Source organism: Phyllostomus discolor, chromosome 9, assembly GCF_004126475.2.
Source record: "Phyllostomus discolor isolate MPI-MPIP mPhyDis1 chromosome 9, mPhyDis1.pri.v3, whole genome shotgun sequence".
NCBI classification, from domain to species: Eukaryota; Metazoa; Chordata; class Mammalia; order Chiroptera; family Phyllostomidae; genus Phyllostomus; species Phyllostomus discolor.
This window is the reverse complement of record NC_040911.2, coordinates 6286553-6306839: the sequence shown is the minus strand read 5'-3', so window position 1 is coordinate 6306839 and position 20287 is coordinate 6286553.

Sequence of the window (20287 nt, the reverse complement as noted above, 5' to 3'; positions counted from 1 at the left end):
TAGCATAATTTTTCTCTGTGATTGTTGCCTACATTTGAAATATTTTGGAGCTCTGAATCTTCAACTATAGGAAAGTCATAAATATGTTTTACATATCTCCAATGTAGCACTAAGAACATACCAGAATTATACAGTAGAGTACGCTCACCTTCAACTAAAATGTGAGTGCCTAGGAAGCAGCCAAAATCATGTGTTACTTATTAGAAAACTTCGACTTCTTAAAGTCTGATATATTAAAGACCTCTCAGGCTTCAATAAAGCTGCCACCATTACATTTTCTTCCTCCATTCTACCCTGGCCTCATAAAGCTGCTTCATAATCTCTGTGTATACAACACTCATTCATTCTTCTAGATACATACATATTTCCCTTAGAAATTAAATCTCTTCCTTCCTCACCTCCCTGATTTTCATGGCAAAATTATATTTATCCTTCCAGATTAACTTCAAATACCGTATTAGTTATGACTTTATACAGCCATAAGACTATACTTCTATCATAATATTTGACCTAGTTCACTGTGAATACCATCATGCTTCTTTGTTTCTATTTGTGACTTTCTTTTGCCCAATACCCTATTTTTTCTACTGTGTATCCACCCAAAATAGAGACTTAACTATTATCTTCCTACTATCTCTTTTACACAGAGTGAAGACGGGTTCCTGCGTGTATCATTAGGAAGAGGTTTTATCAGCTGCGCTGGCCTCATTCCTCTGGCAGCTGATGAGCCCCAAACGCCTGCCGGCCCTGGGAGGTGGGGTGCACGGCAGGGGCCTAGCCAGCACAGCACGCGGCTTCCCGCACCATTGGTTAAAAACAAGAAACAGACCAAACTCGGAACCGAGGACAACGGTAGGGAAATAATCCCTCTTCCAGGGGGAGGGGTTGTGGGAGGGAGCACAGTGGTTAAGAAAGGAAGCTGTTTAGTTAGTGGGGTTCTGGCTGTCGTTTTTCCTGCCACGTGGAGAAAACATGTCTATAAAACGATTGGAAGTTCTGAGACAGGCACCTGAGATGAGAAGAGAGAGATGATGACATTAAAAAAAAAATCCCTAGTCAAACAAACAAAGCAAAAGCTGCAACTATATTTATTACATATGCATACATGAACTTTTTAAATTATGTTAAATGTTATTTTGTGAGACATTTATACCTTTGACTAAAAATCTTCTGTAGGCTTAGAGTTGGAAATATTTGTTGCTCATAATGATATCCCTAGTGGCCAACATTATTTCTGACACTAATCGATGCCTAGTAAATTAGTGAATGAATGTAAATATATTAGCTATTATTGGACAGGCTTAATTATCTTCACAACATTAATAAGATTATTATTTAGATGAGATTTCCCTGCTTTATTTTTCTAAAAATTGCTCAACTTTATGCCATATTTAAAATCATATGTGCCTCATAAATTAGGATGAACAAGTTTTAGTTTAGAATTGGCATATATATTATTCTTTATATGTCCTGTGATGTAAAAAATCTGCTTCATAAAAGTATTAGTATGTACATTGAAAGTAAAAACAATGTGGAGTGATAAAGTAAAAGAAAAATTAAAGATCAAATGTGACCTCTAGAATACATGAGAGAATACTATTCATTATTGTTATGAATTACTAAAGTTACTAATTGTTTAGAATAATCAGAAATAGGAAGAAGAGAAACTATAACTCTCCTTTAAAATGTAATTTAAAAGGACTGTATTCTAGTGATTTATATTATTTAACTGTTCATAGTAAAAATTAATTTTAATAAGTAAACAGATAATAACCCTCATCACCCAAATGAATTTAGAAAAACTTACTTATAGAATAGGTCACTGACATATTTAGTAAATGTAGTTATTTATAGAAGTAATTGAAAAGTGTTATATTTCAAAGATAAAATTCTAATACATAACATATTTGGAGGTCACAATATGTTTTAGTTAGAATATAAATGTGTTTTGTAAATATTAATATAAGATGCAGCTTTATCATAACCTATGTACATTAATTTACAGCTTGTTTAATGCTGGTTTATATCACCTTATTTATATTTAAATGCACTATGCATATATATTTTAAAGGAAAAGACTTAATTATATTAGTTAATGTAGCCATAAAACAAGTGTATGAAACTAATATTTTTACTAAAATTTTTGTCTCTAAAGAGATTTATATAGAATGTCCATATTATATACATATTTTTCCTTATGTGCATTGAGAAAAATAACAATGATCTATTTTCCTCAACTTTCTAAGTAAAATATAAATTCCATCACTAAATAATCATTTAAATAAGAAAAGTACACAAAAGAGGCAGTTATAAAAAGAGGGCTTGAGGTCCATTTTCTCGAGATCCAAATCTTGTCTCCTTAATCCCAGTTGACCTGATATACAGTAACCTTTATAAGCATCATTTTTAAATATGCAAAGAATAAAACATCCCTTAGAATCTACTGGTTGATTAGTAAATGAGATGATGAATTAAAGATAAATGGACTATTTTTTATTGCTCTGATGTTTACTTACACACATTAAAGACACATTTCTGCATTTAATCTTAAAATCCAGAACACTTTGACACTACTCCAGCTTCTGAGAAGGTGGACATGTACTTTTCCTCATTTGCCCCACTAAGTGCAACATGCAACCTTGGCCGTTACATACAAAACCAACATAAGAAAATGCTGAGTGGTGGAAAGAAGAAAGGCCACATCCTTTGTAAACACAGATGTGAAAAGCTTTAGCCAAATATCAGGAAAGAAAATTGAATATAAAAAAGAATTATATACCACGACCAGATAAGGATTTTCCAGACATGATTGCTGGATCAATATTTTAAAACTAATCAATGTAATCCACAAAGGAAAATTCACATGATCTGATTAATCAATGAAGGAAAAAAAGCATTGGACAAAACTCAGCAGCCATTCAGAACGGGGGAAAATATTTGTGAACCACACAGCTGAAAAAGTACTAGTAATTAAAATATATAAAGAAGTCATAAAACTCAGGAGAAAAAATAACATTTCAACTAGAAAATAGGGAAATGAACAGAGATATTTCAATAAATATATACAGATTATTTTAAAAAAACACATAAAATTATCTTAGTAATCATTTGTCACTTGGACAATTCTGGTTATCTAGGATAATCTCCTTTACCTGAGGTCAACATTAATAACATCTACAAAATACCCCTGCAGAATTTCTTATGTTAATGTTAGATTGAATAATGAGAGACTACAGAATACTCAAGTCAACGCATACAATTTGGCCATTAGAGTGAGTAAGAAAAGAATATAAGAAAAAATGGGAGAAGAGGAATTCGAGCCATCAAATAAGTCAATTAAACAATTCTTACAAGAGGAAGAGAAAAATGTGTCAGGAGCAGCCTGTTTTGTGCTGCTAGAAATGATTATTATATTAGAAAATACAATCTAGGTTTAGAAGGTAAAAGTGCCAGAGCAATATCCTCAGGTGTTTGTCAGGAAGTTGCCTCCTGCGTAAATGGAAGCACTGGTCTTAGAAGTCAGGCAGGAAAGTGTGCCTGTCTTCAGGGGAGGGGTTGCAGAAATTCTGGGGTAAGATGCTGGTTATCTGGAAGAAATGGAAATCTCAGTTCTTTCTGAGAACAATCATAAATAAGAACATCGGCAAAGAATGAGGATGGAAGAGTGCACGACAACACAGTTGTGCATAGAGGTGAGCATGAAACACTCACCTGAGAGACGGAAGGACATTAAAGAAGTTGGAAAATAAAACCATTAGGCTTCAGGAGATGGGTTCATGTCACGGTTTTCCAGGGCGACCAGTCATCGGGCTGTGTATTTTTCACTGGGCGTGCTCAGCTTCAGCTTCTGTGCGGGCCAGGGCAATAGTCCGTTTCAGTTACCAATCCAGCAAGGGCAGGGTGGAGTTTACAGAGCAGGGAATATAACATCCGGCTGTGGAATGTAAACTGGCTGAACAGGGATGTAAGAAATATATGCTAAGAAGTAGAGTAAAAGCATTGTAGATGTAAAGGGGTTATGGGTTTGGGGGATGGAAATCCTAGAGGGACTAGATCGAAATAAGAGTTGGGCATCAACATGTGATTCCTTGAAGATCAGTTTATGGAGAGATTCATGCTTTGTTAATGACACGGTCTAGGAATTGCCGTGGGGGGGAGAGGTGACCACATGACGAATTCCAAGATTATTTGAGGAAGAAAATTCAGAGAATCACAGATCAAGGTCAAGTGCACATTGACATCATAATGAATCAAAACAGGAGGTAACTAAATAATGCCTAATGTAATGAAGGAATAAAAGTGTGAGTGGGTGTGAATGAAAGTTTGAATGCCAGTCACTCAATTATCTGATTTTGGCAAATAATTATTTACCATAATTATCAAAAATTTTATAATTATATTTTTTTAATTTTACTAATTCATTTTTAGAGAGAGGGGAGGGGAGGGTGACAGAGAGGGAGAGAAACACTATTGTATGAGAGAAACATCAATTGGTTGCCTCTCACGTACCCCTAACCCAGGACCTGGCCTGCAACCAGCCATGTGCCCCACCGGGGAATCAAACTGACCACCTTTTGGTTTGAAGGCTGATGTTCAATCCACTGAGCCAGACCAGCCAGGGTTATAATCTCTATAATCACAATCTCTTAATTGAACTAATGATTATTAGTTACTAATAATAAGAAAAGAAATACAGACTACTGTTATGAAGAATTAAACATGCAGCTTCAAAAGTTATGAAATTTTGCACAGAGAATACATAACTTAAGGTCATACTTTTTACAGTCGGGTGTAAATAGGCCAGCAGGTTGGGCCAGACCTAGCAGAGAGCATGTGCAGAGAACAGCCATAGACGTGACCACTCTGAGGAGTGCAAGGTCAATGTATTTGACGTAAAATAAGCAGAAAGAAAGTGGCATGTGATAGGCTTGGCTCAGAACATGAACAGAGTCAGAGACTGGCTGAAGATTTTGTCTAAAATGCAATGAAACATTTTAGATGGGTTTTGAGGAAAGGGAACTTTCCTGAAAGGTCAAAGGTCTTAGACCTCTGTGGGTGGTTCTGACCCCCCACTGGCACTTCCTGTCAGATGTGGGATTAGTGAGAGGCACACCCCGGGGGTCTGTCGGGTCACCTAGAGAGCCCTCCCCCGCGTGCCCACCCGCCAGATATCAGAAAACAGCGTCCTCACTGCAGGCCCTCAGGATGAGGCCTCCTCCTGCCTGCCTTCCCAGGGGGCAGAGCTTCACAACGGCCAGGTGTCTGTCTCCACATCCAGTTTCATTGGGATGAGGAGGATTGAATCAGGGAGAACTGACTTCTCAACAACAGTGAGCCGTCCGATCTGTGAGTACAGAACCTCTCTCCACGAATGTAGATCATGTTGATGATTTTCTCAGGTTTGTCGTTGTCTGCATACTGAGCCTGTACTGATTTGGTGAGGTTATTCATACCTAATAGTCTCATTTCTTTTTTGTGCTATTATACATTTGGTTTTGTTTATTTTGTTTTTACTTCTTAAACTTGCTTCTTGAAGTTGAATGTGCTGGACTGAGCACCAAGGGGACATTCATTTGTTACAAGGCCACAGGCAGTCCGTCAGCCTGAAGGATGTTTCATGCAAACAGAGCTTTTCAACTTCCTCTATTGTTTGTAATGAGCCCAGTTTCCTAGTTTGGTACCTAAATTTTTGGTTGTTTTTGCCAAGTCCTGAGATGAGGGTTATTAAGCTTCCTATATCCTGGACAGAATCTCCTTCAAACTCCAGTGTGATTGTTTTCATGGTTACAGAAAAGTATTTCAGTAAGTTCTCACAATGGGCTAATGAATGGCTACTCTCCTTGAAAACCGTATTGTTATTCCTGGAGATACGATAATGAGTAAAGAAGGTCTTATTGTAGCTGTTAGTATGACTGTATAACAATGACCTCTCCGGGAACCTGCACGTTCAGTTTGATACCGGAGACAAGCTTAATCCCTCAGTCCCGACTGGAGTATATAATAGCTCATTTCTTGATACAGCCAGGGCTTATTTTGTTGTAAAAAGTCACTTTTCAATAGGACAAAATTAAAATAATGAGAAGAAAGGTCATTTCTAGGTGATTCTATTTCTAAGGAATACTCTTTCAATTGAATAATTTATCTCAGCCTTTTTAGATTTTTATAAGGCTATATTTATTCAAACTAAGCCATATTGACTGATCGGAATTTCTATGCGTTCTAGCATTATTGAAAGAATGTGACTATAAGGGGATAATAATCCTCGATGAATACTAATGGTAAAAATGAAGATTAAGAGAAAAGTCCAGATGCAAACCTACCCTTGCATATGTACTTAACAATACATCTTACCTACCTTCTTGACAATTGTTTCTTTGATCTTTATAAATATTACTAAATCAGTAATAATATTGTGACTTAGGAAGCATAGCAATACATGAAAAAGTTAGAAAACTAAATTGCTCCCCAGATAATATTTTAAATTTATCTATTACTTCTGAAGGGAGATAAACTCTTAAAGGAGGTGCTACCAGGCATTTCAGAAAATTTCTTCTCTGAATTGTTTGATTGAAGGTTTCAACAATCTCTTTGTGGAAAACCTATGCAGTGACCCCAGATAGAAAATTTAAAACCTGTAATAAGATAGAGAAGTATTTTCATTCATTAAAACGCCAAAGGATTACTTAAAATACAATATTAATAAAAATGTAAATCTGGTCATTTTCTCCCTTTAATTTAAGCTTGAGTAACAAACAAAATTAGTTTAATCTAAAGATAACCTTAAAAATGACTTTTATGCAAAAAAACCTTGAAAAGCTTTGAATTTATTTGACAGTCATTCACTATTTTATTTTCCTACTGATTTTCCAGTTATATGTCTTATTTAGTTCTCTTCTCCTAGCTCAGTCATTTTTGATTCATCCTTGGCTGACTTTGAAAACAAAATTTACTTGAACACACACACAAAATAGAATTTCATGTGATATTTCAGAAGTAGCATAATCAAAAAAAGATAATAAAAATATGCTTTAAAATATAACAATAACTTAAGAAACTTTGTAAAAGCACCTAAGTCTAATTTTCATTCACTGATCTAAATCTTAACTTCTCATCAATATAAAAAGATATTCAAATGTAGTACTGCTTCAATCAACAACTATAAGGTCAGTGAGTTCCTCTAATATCAGTGTATGTGAGTGATTTCCTTCTGAACACTCCTGTAACATTCAATGCTAAAGAATGCCATCCACTCAATGGAGATATTGTCCCTATTCATAGTTTTCATGAAAATATGAAACAATTCATGTGAGGAAAACTTTCTTCTCCAACTGAACACTCTTAAAACTCAATAATAAAAATTGTATCCATTCAACAGAAACAATGCTATACAAAAAGTCTGCATAAAAATATACAGTAATCCAAATAAGAAAAAGTTCTCATACTAAGAGTTGAGGGGTTTTCCATGGGACACAGGCTATTAAGTCAGGTTTATTCAGTTCAAACAAATTATTTTTGGAAAAACAATTACCCAATATTATGGATAATATATATGTCAAATAAATATTAGAGTCAGAAAACATATTAATGCTAGAAAACACTTTTGCCTTTATTGTGTTGCACAGTTTGGTCATCTTGTGTGAATGAAAGCACACATTATTTCACTCAGGTAAGTTAATCAGAGTTGTCTGGCTTTTATTTTGGTATATACATAGGGATTTATTCCTTCCTGCTGAGGAGGCATTTGGGAAGAAGCTGTTATTCATATTGCTGCGAGTGACTTACTGCTGGTCCCCATAGTATTTCTCCATGGTGACTTCAGAGTGGAGAAGTGCTTTCACAAACATGCATGGTTTTGAAAAACAAGACTATGATTTCATTGTTGTAAAGTGTGAACTATATACAATCTGATCACTACTGCTACTGACATTAGTTCAACAAGTAAGTGAAATTTTCACTATGGTGGCTACTTCGTTCATGACTTAGTAACTTCTCAAGGTTCACTTCTAAGGAAATAGCCACTGTATGTATTGTTACACGTCGCAGAATGTTTGCTGACCTGGTCTGAGCATCTCTTCTTACATGGGTGTGTGTATGGTTGTATACATATAAATTTGGGTGAAGTCATTCAGTGAAGCCCAGTTGCACACACCTGTGCACACACACAATGCATCAACCCATCATTGTGTGATCTTGAACTTCTCTGACTTTAGACGCTGATGTGGGAGCAAGAGAGCCAATTTCTAATTCTATTTCTACAAGCATGGCTTCCTCATCTATAACAATAGTAATAACCTATATTAGATGGGTTATGAATCAAATGATACATGCCAGAAATTAATTAATACATTGGGTATAAAATGTGAAATCATGAAACTTTGCCATTAACAGTGTTGACATTATATTTTTATCATTGTTACTTATGTCATAAATTAAAATTTAGGTCATATATTTTATTTTTTCAGCCATTTCCCTCATATTTGTTAAAAAATGATTGAATGGTTTCACCTTTCAAATTAAATATTTTTTCTGAAATTTATTCCAACGTATATTTTTAAAAAACAACCTTCCCATGTAGATTTGAAATATCAGTTGTACCTTTTAAAAAGCGACACAAACTACAGCAGAATGGGTAGTTCTGCTTGGTGCAAAACACAGCCTGTTTTCTAAATCTAATTTTGGAACAATTCAATTGTGGGACAGACGAGGGGAATGGAAATGTCAAAGATCCATTTCTTGGTGTTTAAGAAACCCATATTCCCTGAGATGCAGGGGAGAATTGAGTCCATTATTCGGCAGCATTATTGAAAATCACTCTATTTCCCCTCTGGGTTTAAGGAGCAGGGAAGAATCTGTGGCCATCTAGTTACTATGTGGCATTACTGATGTAATGCATTGCATTGCAAACTTTCGGCCTAAAAGAAGTCTTGTTTCTCGGTGTCTAACTTATTGCAGAAACTCAAACCTTTAGAAAGATGCAGGGATTTGATATGTCTGGATAGACTGTCAATCTTTTCCTTTTAAGAGCTGAGTTTGTGGAATAGAGTCTCTTCCCTTCTCCTTAGATAATGCAGAAATCAGAGGCTGCCCTGCCATCCTAGAACCTCTGCTTATATCACTGATGCACGGATTTAACAGCTTTTTTTTTAAATGAAGAGAATAACCATGGCAACCAATTAGAAGTAGTTTTAGTGAGTGATAAAACATGCTTTTGTCTATGAATTACCTTCAAAACTTCTGTTTTCTCAATTTAAATGAGGAGAATCTCTAATAGAGTACATATGGTGATCATCTGAAAGAAAAGTATGCCCAATTAATAACATGTAGACAATAAATATTAGTTATTTTACTATTAATTAAATGCTAGCAATGGGTATAGTGTAAAATATTATTTATGATCCCTCAATGGATGAAAAATAATATACGACTTCCAGGTGTTTATAACAATCCCCAGATCCTGAGTAATTCTGAGTAAAAATATGATCAGTAACATGCCTGTAAATATATATATATATATATATATACACACACACACACACACACATATATATGTATATATGGCCCTTTTATTTTTAACCTTTAAATTTTGGGAACTTTAAGGTAGAAGTAGTCAGGATGAAAAAATTGATACAAGAGCCATTGAATGAATCAAGACAGAACGTAATATGATTCCTTGCATATCCATCATCCAATAGTGGTATGGGCAAGGATAAAAGGCTGAAGAAATGGGGAGATAAATCACATCATTCATGTACATACCACTCCCAGCACTGCAGTATCTTGCTAGTGAAGCTTTGATCTGCATGAGAACGTGCTTTGTGTGAATCCAAGGGCCCGCCGCATCTGCCTGTGTGTGTGCTCCTTGCCTGGTGAGGCCCCTGGCAGGTGGTTGGGCACACACAATTTCCTGGATGAGTACATCGCTAAATGGGAGAATGAGTGAGTCAGTGACTGGCTGAGTGAACGGATGAATTAAAAGACGCACGTCCGTACAAGAAGCTCTTGTCCAACTTCACATCAGAAGCCCTCGCGTGACCTAGGAAAGGGAGCAGCACCCTCCTCCATTTCATAGCAGAAGTGATGCCACAAGCACAGGAAGGAGAAAAGGGAGCAGACGCTATCGGACAAGACTAAAGGCAGCGTTCAAACCACTTGATGTTTGTAAGAGTGAATTTACATCTGTGATGTCTTCAGCTTTAACCTGTTGAACACGGCCTGCCTGTAGAGACCAGATTTCTACTCCGCTACAAAAACCACCACATCAGTGACTCTTTGAAAAATGAAGTGAATATTTTTTAGATATAAGAGAAACGCATTTTAAAATCCCACCTCAAATTGTTTCAAAGAAGCTATGACTATGTTTTGCCTTCTGTGTCTGAGCTGAAATCTTTCACACTGTTTCCACTCCTAACTGTACCCATTTATTTGCTCACATGATGGAATGACCTCCCACCATCTCAGGCACACTCTAATACCTCATGCCAACACCAGGGAAAGCTCATCTAAAGTGATAAGCTGCCCTGGCCGGTGTGGTTCTGTCACTTGGAGCATCATCTCGTACACGGAAAGGCTGTGGGTTGAATCCAAAGTCAGGGCACATGCCAGGGTTGCAGGGTTCATCCCTGGTCAGAGTGTGTACAGGAGGCAACTAATCAATGTGTGTGTCTCTCTCCCACTTCCCTTTTCTTTCTACAATGAAGATATATGTGTGTGTATGTGTACAGAGAGAGAATGAGTCTGTCCAGAAGGTATCCAGGCATGTAATATGAAAAATAGAGACATAGATACTAGATACAAGAAACATTGCACACAGGACAATGACACCTCAGTCCCTTCAAAGTAGGCTCCTTGGGACCTCACACAGTTCTCCCAATCACCATCAACTGCCCATCATATTTTCTTAAATCCCACCAATAGTCTGAAATCTCTTCCCTTTCAAAGGTGATTTTAATTTGTGATTTTAGTTTTGGGAAAAGTCAGAAGTCATAGGACCCCAAATATGGGCTGTAAGGGGACTGGGTCACCCCCTACATATTTTGTTGTTTTGCCAAATAATTCTGCACAAGATGTGATGAGCAGTCATGTTGTCATGGCGAAGCTGCCAATCATCAGTTGCCCGTAGCTGTGACCTTCTGAATCATCCAAATAGTTTCCATGGAGGAATGTTAAAGCTAATGGGAAATGTGATGCAGATTCACTGTTCTGCTTGCAAGGTCATTTTGAATGTGACAGCCACACGGTTCACACGCTCACTGAGCAGTGTCTACCGCCCCCACTGACCAGTACACTGAAGTGATCCTTGTTCACGCATGTGCATTCCAGTCCACTCTCCTTGGCTGCCAGGTTACATCAATGTCACGTAATGCATTCTTATTATATTAACAATGGCTGGACTTTGTTCTGGATAGATCTCAAGTGAGGATTAAAAAATAATAATAAGTGAGGACTCTGCTTTCAACTCCAATTGCACTTTACTTTCCTGTCATACAGGACTTTTCAATATTTTACCTTTACAGTTACTTGGTTTTTGCTTTTCCTATTATACATAGTTTTAAGGATTGTATTGGTATATTTCTGTGTTTGCCTATATCCACACACAGAAACATAATATTCTGTATGCTAAAAGTAAATATTAAATAACTACTTGTTTTCAGATGAAGGAATTGTGTCAAATGTTACTTTATCTAATTGAATTATTGTGATTTAATTTTAGCAACAAATAGAGGATGCATGAGAGAGTGAGGTATATTTTTGGTTTAAGTAGAAGGAGAAATTCCAAGGAAATATAAGATTATTAAACCAATTACAAGCTTGCATAATGATTATTTACGTACCAAAAACAGAACTTTGGAAAGACATATTTAAGGATAGTAAAACAAAAAAAAAAAAAAATGACATGATATCTTCCAAGACACAGTTGAAGTAATAAGCATGCAAAACTCATGCACTTAGACTAGATTATTATCATCGACTTGTGTCTTACTCATTTTAGAAGACAGAATGTTAGCCATATGTAGGAAAAAATACATCGGAAAGATCAGTGGATGCATCACATTGTTAAGATAGATAGTATTCAGGAAAACAAACTGAATGAAATGAGAGATTCTAAAAGGTACAGTTATCACACTTTAACTATGTTTTCTGTAGTGCTGAATTTCATGCTTTTTTATTTCCCTCCATCTAGAATCTATTCAGACAAAAATGATGATATCTGTTTTTTATGTTCCCCCTTGATAATTGGTCATATTTGGTGGTAAAAGGAAGCCCTCCTATACTATCCAGGAACAAAACCTTTGTTATAACTCTTTCTCAGTATAAAAACTATCAAAGAGATCAGCAGGAAACCTGTCCATGGCAATTAACCAGATCCATTTGAATAGCATAATTCTGGGAAGCACCTTCCCAGAGAGGGGCCAATAGCCACCTCCACATCTCTCCTAGATGAATTGTAGCATTGGCATTTGCCTAATGGAGCAAGAACACAACATACCACAAAGCAATCAAGATATAACTAGAGCAAGCCGGTCTGGAATAAAATTGTAAATTTAGGTTGCAGTTGAAACCGAAGTACTACCATTTATTTTATGTAGCAGTTTGATGACCTAATGAGGTGAATCCAGCTCAGCATTTGCACAATTTGGGAAAGTGACAGAAGCAAACATTCTATTATTGAGTGGAAATCACAGGAAAAATATGCAAGGTCAACAGCAACATGACCGAAAATGTGTGCTGAGGCTTTAGTTGTGTTCAATGGAATAAAGAAACAAAAGAAAAGATAAAAGGCTTGGAATTGACGAGAGACTTTAATCTTGAATAGAGTTAGCTTAGTTTATAGCTATAATGCCAGTGGTGTTTTATTTAGAAATGTACTTGATGCTACTAATGCTGATTAGATACCTGTGACAGTATAAACAACACAGCATTCTTCCTACTTGTCTGTCACAGATTCAACAAGAGTTGAATCTCCTCCCCTCCCCTGACCTTCTGTGGTTGACGACATAACTTTATCTTTAGAGAATTAACTACTGGAACTCCCATTGGCTGTTTTCTCCTGTTTTGCAACAGAGCATCAGTAAGTATGTATACTGTACATCAGGAACCTGGTTCAGCTGATGTTGTGAATGTTTTTCTTTAGAATTTTTCATCAAAACTGCGGCTTCTTTGAAAGCTATGGGCTCAGAGTAAGGCAAAAGTGCAGAAAATTGGCATCCTTAAGTAGATCATTTCCATCACTGTATTTTGCATAGACACAGTCAGAATGCTTCCATAACAGGATCAACAGGTTTGGCTGGGAAACACGCACACACACACACACACACACACACACACACACACAGTGTCCTGCTACTCTCTCCTTTAAAGTGAATGGTTTTAAAGTTGGATTATCATAGAACGAGTCCTGTTTTTTAGAAATAATTCCTAGAATAATTACAAAATGTATTAATTTGTGCTTTTCATTTGGTGATTCCCAATTGGTTTAAGAGAAGTTTATATGTTGTGGAATCCAGTATTTAGAAGTTTTGGCACCAATATTTTATTGTTTGGGTGTATTTACATGACAAATATTTTTGAAATATCACAAGGATTTTGGAGTATTTGATGTAATATTTGTTCACAGGGATTTTGAGTAGTGTAATAAATCATTATTCAATTACAGTCAATTTTAAAGGTGGGATCCAGATCATGTACTTCTTTAATAGGCTCTCCAATTATAACAAAAGAACAGCCTATGCTAATATAATAATTCCTAAATTATAATCACAGGGCAGGAATTGTCGATAGCAATCCACATTTTAGCAAGAATAATTTTGAAATAAACACACACACACACACACACACACACACACATATATGACCCACCTACAATGTGATCCAGTTCACTTTGTCCACCAACTGCTTTCTTTGGGGAAGGCGACTTTTACACAAACAGCAATTCAAAGCTCATTAAAAATAGCCAGACACCATTCTAGGTGCCCCACCTTTAACGGATCCCTTTTTCAATTAGAATTTCTAGGAATTTTATCAAATAACAGCTTCGGATTTCTCACTGTTTATACAGTCTTACAACTGTGAGATCGAACTGCTTTGTCCGTATTCACTGATGGCCTACAAAGCACAATGTATTGTGCTATACATCGGTTACGAGTGGAAAGCCCCTTACGGAGCTTGAATCAAATTCTAACTTTGATAATAGCTAAATTGATCAGGGAAGGCCCTACTGACTTTCAGTCTGATACCTTACACTGTCCCTTTGACCGTGTCACCAAAGTCCACACCTTCAACCTTCTGAGAGAATTTATGCTATAAAGTTATAATCGTTATGCGATTCAAAAATCACAGAATTTTAAGTGCAGTAGATATACTTTATTGATTTTTTAAAAAGTTGGATTGCTTTCCTGTGTACAAACTGTGGTTTTTAGATGGGATTTTGATGCATTCAGTGTACTGCAGTGGTTAACTGGTAATTTAGCATGATTATTTCAGTCAAAATCTGTTTTAAAAACCCATTTCTTTCTGTGACAGCCACCTCCAAAGCTGCCACAACTGGGTTTCTAGGGGGATTTGGAGGGATGAGTGGCTAAGCCCCTTATCTGGGTAAGGCTGGCGCAAACGGAGTGGATTCATACAGACCTCTGAGTGGAGGCCAAGCCACTCCTGTCTCCCGCATTTCTCAAGTCTCACAATCAGCGTAGATCTGGCTGCTCGCAGGGTGAGAGCAGTTTCTGTTTGTTTGCTCCCCCTGCTGGCCGCACGGGGACGCAGGGACCCTCCTTCTCAATGCCTGTCTCATTCCCCACCCGGGGACTCGCTGCGGCGCCCATCAGCCATGCCCCCACCTCCGCTCATCTCCCATGCCTCTCTCCCAGACACCGGGAGGTGAGGGCTCGTTCTAGATCCTCGGAGCTGCGGGGACCCTGCATTCCTGTTCACCCAGGGAGCCTGCCTGCCTAGTTGTCACCCGCTGCTGGTAAATCCTAGCTCAGTGTTTAAAGACACCTTCACTTCGCCTGTTTGCCACAAAACGTAACTTCACTTTGTGTAAATGCCTGACTGTATATTTGTGTATTATTTTAATTTTTATTGAGGTGCAACTGACAAACACATTTGTGCGTATTTGAAGTGTACAACGTGATTTTTGACATATCAATACTTCGAGAAATGAATACCTCAATCAGGTTAGTGAACCCATCTAAAACCTCACACAGTTCCCACTGTTCCTGTGTATGGTGAGAATGTTTAGGCTCCACTCTCTCAGCAAGTGTCAAGCACACACAAGACGGAGAGAAGGGAATCAAAGCTTGCTGCCCTGGAAAACTGTCAGTTCGCAAAGGAAGATGGCAAGAGAAAAGGAAAGGAAAACAAGAAACTACAAAACAACCAGAAAACAGTAAGATGACAATCATAAGTCCTTAATGATCCATGATTACTTTAAATGTAAATGGATTAAATTCTCTAAATCAAAACCACAGAGTGGCTGAATGAATGAAAAACAAGACCCAACTGTGTGCTGCCCAAGAGACTCGGTTCAGCATGAAGCCCTCACCTAGACTCAAAATGAAAAGAAGGAAAAAAATACTCCATGTAAATAGACAGGAAAGGAGAGCATGGGGAGCTCTGCCGTGGCCAGGCTGCCGTATTTTTTAATGAGCACATTGAGGAATTATCCCTCCTTTTCTCTGGCTCCCCTTTTCTTGTGGGAACATCTGCTGTCAGTATAAATATATTTTTTAAGATTTTATTTATTTATTTTTAGAAAGGGAAGGGAGGGACAGAGAGAGAGAGAGAGAGAGAGAGAGACATCAATGTGTGATTGCTGGGGGTCATGGCCCGCAACCCAGGCACATACCCTGACTGGGAATCGAACCTGCGACACTTTGGTTCACAGCCCGAGCTCAACCCACTGAGCTATGCCAGCCAGGGCTATAAATATAATGTATTAATATGTCTAATGTATCTTACAGCTCTAGCTGCTCATGATTACTATTTCTCCTTTTAACATGGCCTACTGGTGATTTGTTGAGATTTGTTAATATGGTTATCAATACTATTTTTAAATTAATTATTGAATGTTCTCATTGATTATCCCTTAAAATATTGCTTCTATTCTCTCTTGCCTCATCATCAGTAATTTAAATACAATATAAAGTCTTATAACCTCTTTTCATTTCTTATCCATATCTTTCCTGGCTTTTTAGGGAGAAAACTTTCTTTTTACTTTCAGTTTACTTATCTTTTGTTTAGTCGTGTTTACATTTCATTGATTGCCAAATAATTCAGTTAATTATACATATCAACAATTATGTATTTATTTTTAGATAGTCTATTTGGCTGAGTCTCCAAATGTGCTTGGCTAACTTCAATAACCCTTCCTTAACTGGTAAGATTTCTGCTTTTCCTTTGTTTTGATCTCTGAGGACTTCTTTCTTGCCATCATATCCTTGAAATATTTTCCTTGATACTTTTATTAAATTTTTTTCCAGTAGGAATATTTATCAGATTCCTTTGCTTCCATAATGTTGCTAAAATACGTACAAGTGTTTATCTTGCAGCTTTCTGATTCAACCACTGAGTCTCACTTAGGGCCTCCATCGCCTTTCCCAGGTGCAGCTTACTCGGTAGGGAGTGCAGGACCGAGAGAGGGCAGAAGTCCAAAGCCAGTTTTGGATCTGCATGACTGGGCGCATGCAGCCTGGTATCATCCAGGCTGTGAAGCCACTTCCTCTCACCCTGAGGTTTGCCTGTAGGTAGAATCACTGCCTCAAAATCGGATGAGATTCAGTCCGGAAAAGGGCCGTCTGGCCACCCAGCTACACTTGGGTTCCTAGCCAGGCTCCCCTTTGACATTTTGCTATCAAAAGTCCCTTCATTTTTGTCCAATAATTGAAACTTTCTGATCCCTTGTGACCTGTCTACACGTGTAGACCTGAGCAAGTGGGACACTCCCATTTCCTGAAAGGTACCAAATATAGAATACGTTAATACATCTGTGTTTTGAACAATAAAAAATCAGTAAAGCAGAGAAAGGAAGACCAAAGATCATACACCGGGAGCCTGGATTAAGCCAACGAGGTCTCTTGCTTTCACCACCTTCGTTGCTTTTTCTCAGGCCAGGGTGGTGGCCTCATGGAGTGGAAAACCAGAGACGTTGTGCAGACAAAGCAACGGGCTCAGAGTGTTATGATACTGCAGACTTGACCCAACAGGATGGATAAAGGAGAGCTGTCTTGTGTCTCACTTGTGTTTACCGTGAACTCTTAGGTCAATGTCCCTGTAACAAACAACAGGCCTTTATTTTCCTTTGTCTTCTAAACCTGCGTTACCCCACAGACCTTCAGGAAAAATTCTGGCTGCTCAGGAATGGAATTTCTAGCATTGTGAATCCTGTGAACTTACCTTTTAACTAGATACAATACATTTTAGAAGCCATGTCACTAGAAGAGCCTAGAGCTCACCTTGGGAAATCAGAGACAGTGTCTGGTAATTTGTTTATCATGCTCCATCCTTTAAATATCACCTTATCGATTCAGCACGTGAAGCCTAGTTTTCCCTAATTTGAAATGAATAGGAGACATAATAAAAATTGATCCACCAGGTAAACATCATAGGACAACAGAAAAAAAACTGTTTGTAAGGTTTGTTTTCCATTTTTAATTCAGTAAATACCTTTTTTTTTCCTAGGAGGCAGCCACGCTATTACCCAGTAAGGCTTATTTTGATAAGACCCTGGGTGCTAAGTTGGTTACAAACAGCAGCTGCAGGAGGTAGGATTGCAGGGTGCCTGGGGTCAGCCTCGGTGGTAAAATAGCATCACGTGGGGAGCTTCACAAAATGCAATCACACAGGCCCCAGCTCCACAAAATCCAGTTTAATTTACCTTGGGTGCTGGCTGGAGACTCCTAGAGGCACACGGGAACAGTTGACATAGGGGAGCCATTCACAGTTGGAGGCGGCCCAGTCATTCCGGAGCAAATCCTTACGTTGTGTCCCTGGGGCCGTGGCGATGTTTAAACTGAGTTCGGTAACCTTTGGACAGGGTCGAACAACCTTGTCTCACAAACAAATGTTTATAAAACTAACATGGAGGCAGATATCCTGAACACAAGGGCTGCTGATACAGAACATTCCTTCTGGAGATAGAATCAGTTAGCACGTACAGTTAAGGAATAAACTGTTTGTTAACACAGAGAACAATTCCTTTCCTCTATTCAAGTAATTGTTTTCCTTCTTTTTTTCATAAAAACTCCTTGCCTTCACACTCTGATCAGGACACAGTTTGGGTTTCTGCCTAAATCTGTGTCCAATCATTGCAATTCTATGATCTCAAGTAAACATGTTGCCCTTACTTTGGCACTTTATTTTTTTATTATTAAAAGAAAATCTTCACCCAAAAATATGTTCATTGATTTTAGAGAGAAAGGAGAGAAGAGAGAGAGAGAGAGAGAGAGAGAGAGAGAGAGAGAGAGAAACATCAATGTGAGAAACATGACTGGCCACTTCCGCTAGCACCAGGCAGGGACTGAATCTACAACCTACATGTGTGCCCTGACTGGCAATCAAAACCACAACATTCTGGTGTACAGGGTGATGCTCTGACCCAGCCACCTGGCCAGGCCTGGCTTTTGATTTTCAGGTTAACACAGGAAAGCTCCACTATGAAGACAAGATTGAGAAAAATCGGCATTAAAATAGAAAGCTTTTGTTTTACATATTGCCGAATCCCTTGATTCTAGCCTCCTGTTCGGTGTGGAGTAAGTGCTCAATACACATGTAGTGTGAACAGAGGGAAGGAACAGGGGTATTTGTTAAAGTGGCAAATGCTCAGTGGGGGTCAGAGTGAAAGTCTGGAGCTCTTGGGAGCTGCATCTACAAGAGGAATGGGGCCTTTTCCCAGGCTCTTTCTAGGGCGATCATGAGAACTACCCGGGGAGGTACTGAAGGTGGGAGAACGCTCTCCGCTGGGGGTGGTCCTGCTAGAAGGGAAGAGGGGGACTGAGTCATTTGGAGATGGGCAGCAAGCTCCATTGCCTACAGGGCAAATGCAAAGACCCAGGGCAGCTTGGAAAGGGGGAAAGATGAGAAGACCCTGTAACCCAGGAGGGGTGCAAAAACCAGTACAAGTTTCCTACAATAGAGCTGTCCCTGCACTGGAGGATTGTGGGTGGATCCCTGAGACCAGTTCTGAAACCCAGAAATACAGTGGCTGCCTGGAAGGCAGGAAACCCTCTCCCACAGCAACACTCGCAAGGGCCCCGTCTACCACTCCGAGATGGATGCAGAGAGGGACCCATCTGAGGGTCAGGCACCCAGAGAAAGTCTAAAGCAGGAAAGAGGCATTAAGAAAAACACTTCAGCCAGCCAGACACCACCCTGAGGACAAGGTAACAATGCATGATGCCAGTGGGGCACTGAGGCCACAAAACCCACACTGCATTCAATTCTTGGGCAGATTAATTCCACTCCCTGCCCCCAACTTACTAGGAAAATAGGCACACACACTTCCAGTTACATGATTTTTTTTTATTTTTAAAGATTTCATTTATTTATTTTTAGAAAGAAGGGAAGGAGAAAGAGAGGGAAAGAAATGTCAATGTATGCTGGTTGCCTCTGCATGCCCCCTACTGGGGACCCTGCGCACAACCCAGGCATGTGCCCTAAACTGGGAATTGAACTGGTGACCTTTTGTTTCACAGGCAGGCACTCAATCCGCTGAGCCACACCAGCCGGGGTACACTTCCAGTTATAAATACAAAGTAAAAATGACACACTCAGGTATGATCCAGGTGTTGGGACAGACGGGAAATTTGAAATAGCTATGATTAATGTGTTAAATGTAAAAAGACACGTTGAGCATGTAAGAGCAGTTGGGGAGTGTCACAGAAAAATAGAAGCTACAAGGAAGAATCGGGTAGAAATGTGAGAAGAAAAGTAGCAGAAACGAAAAGCTCTTTGATGTGCTGACCAGTAGACTTGACACAGTTGAAGAAAAAATAGGTGAGGATAAATAAGTAGAAATAACAAACAGTGAGTCACCATGGGGGAGGGGAAGAGTTTAAAAATAACAATATTCAGACAACAAAATTAGAATCTCTATAAACTGTGGAAAAATTTCAAACAATTTAATAGGCTAGTAAATGGATTTCTAGAAGCAGAAGAGACAATGTTGTAGAAAAAATACTGTATATATAGAAGATCAAGTAATCTATTAAAATATTACTAAATCTGATAAATAAGTTAAGCACCTTAGTAACTGATGCCTTAATTGCTCATCTGACTACGTCTTACATAAGCT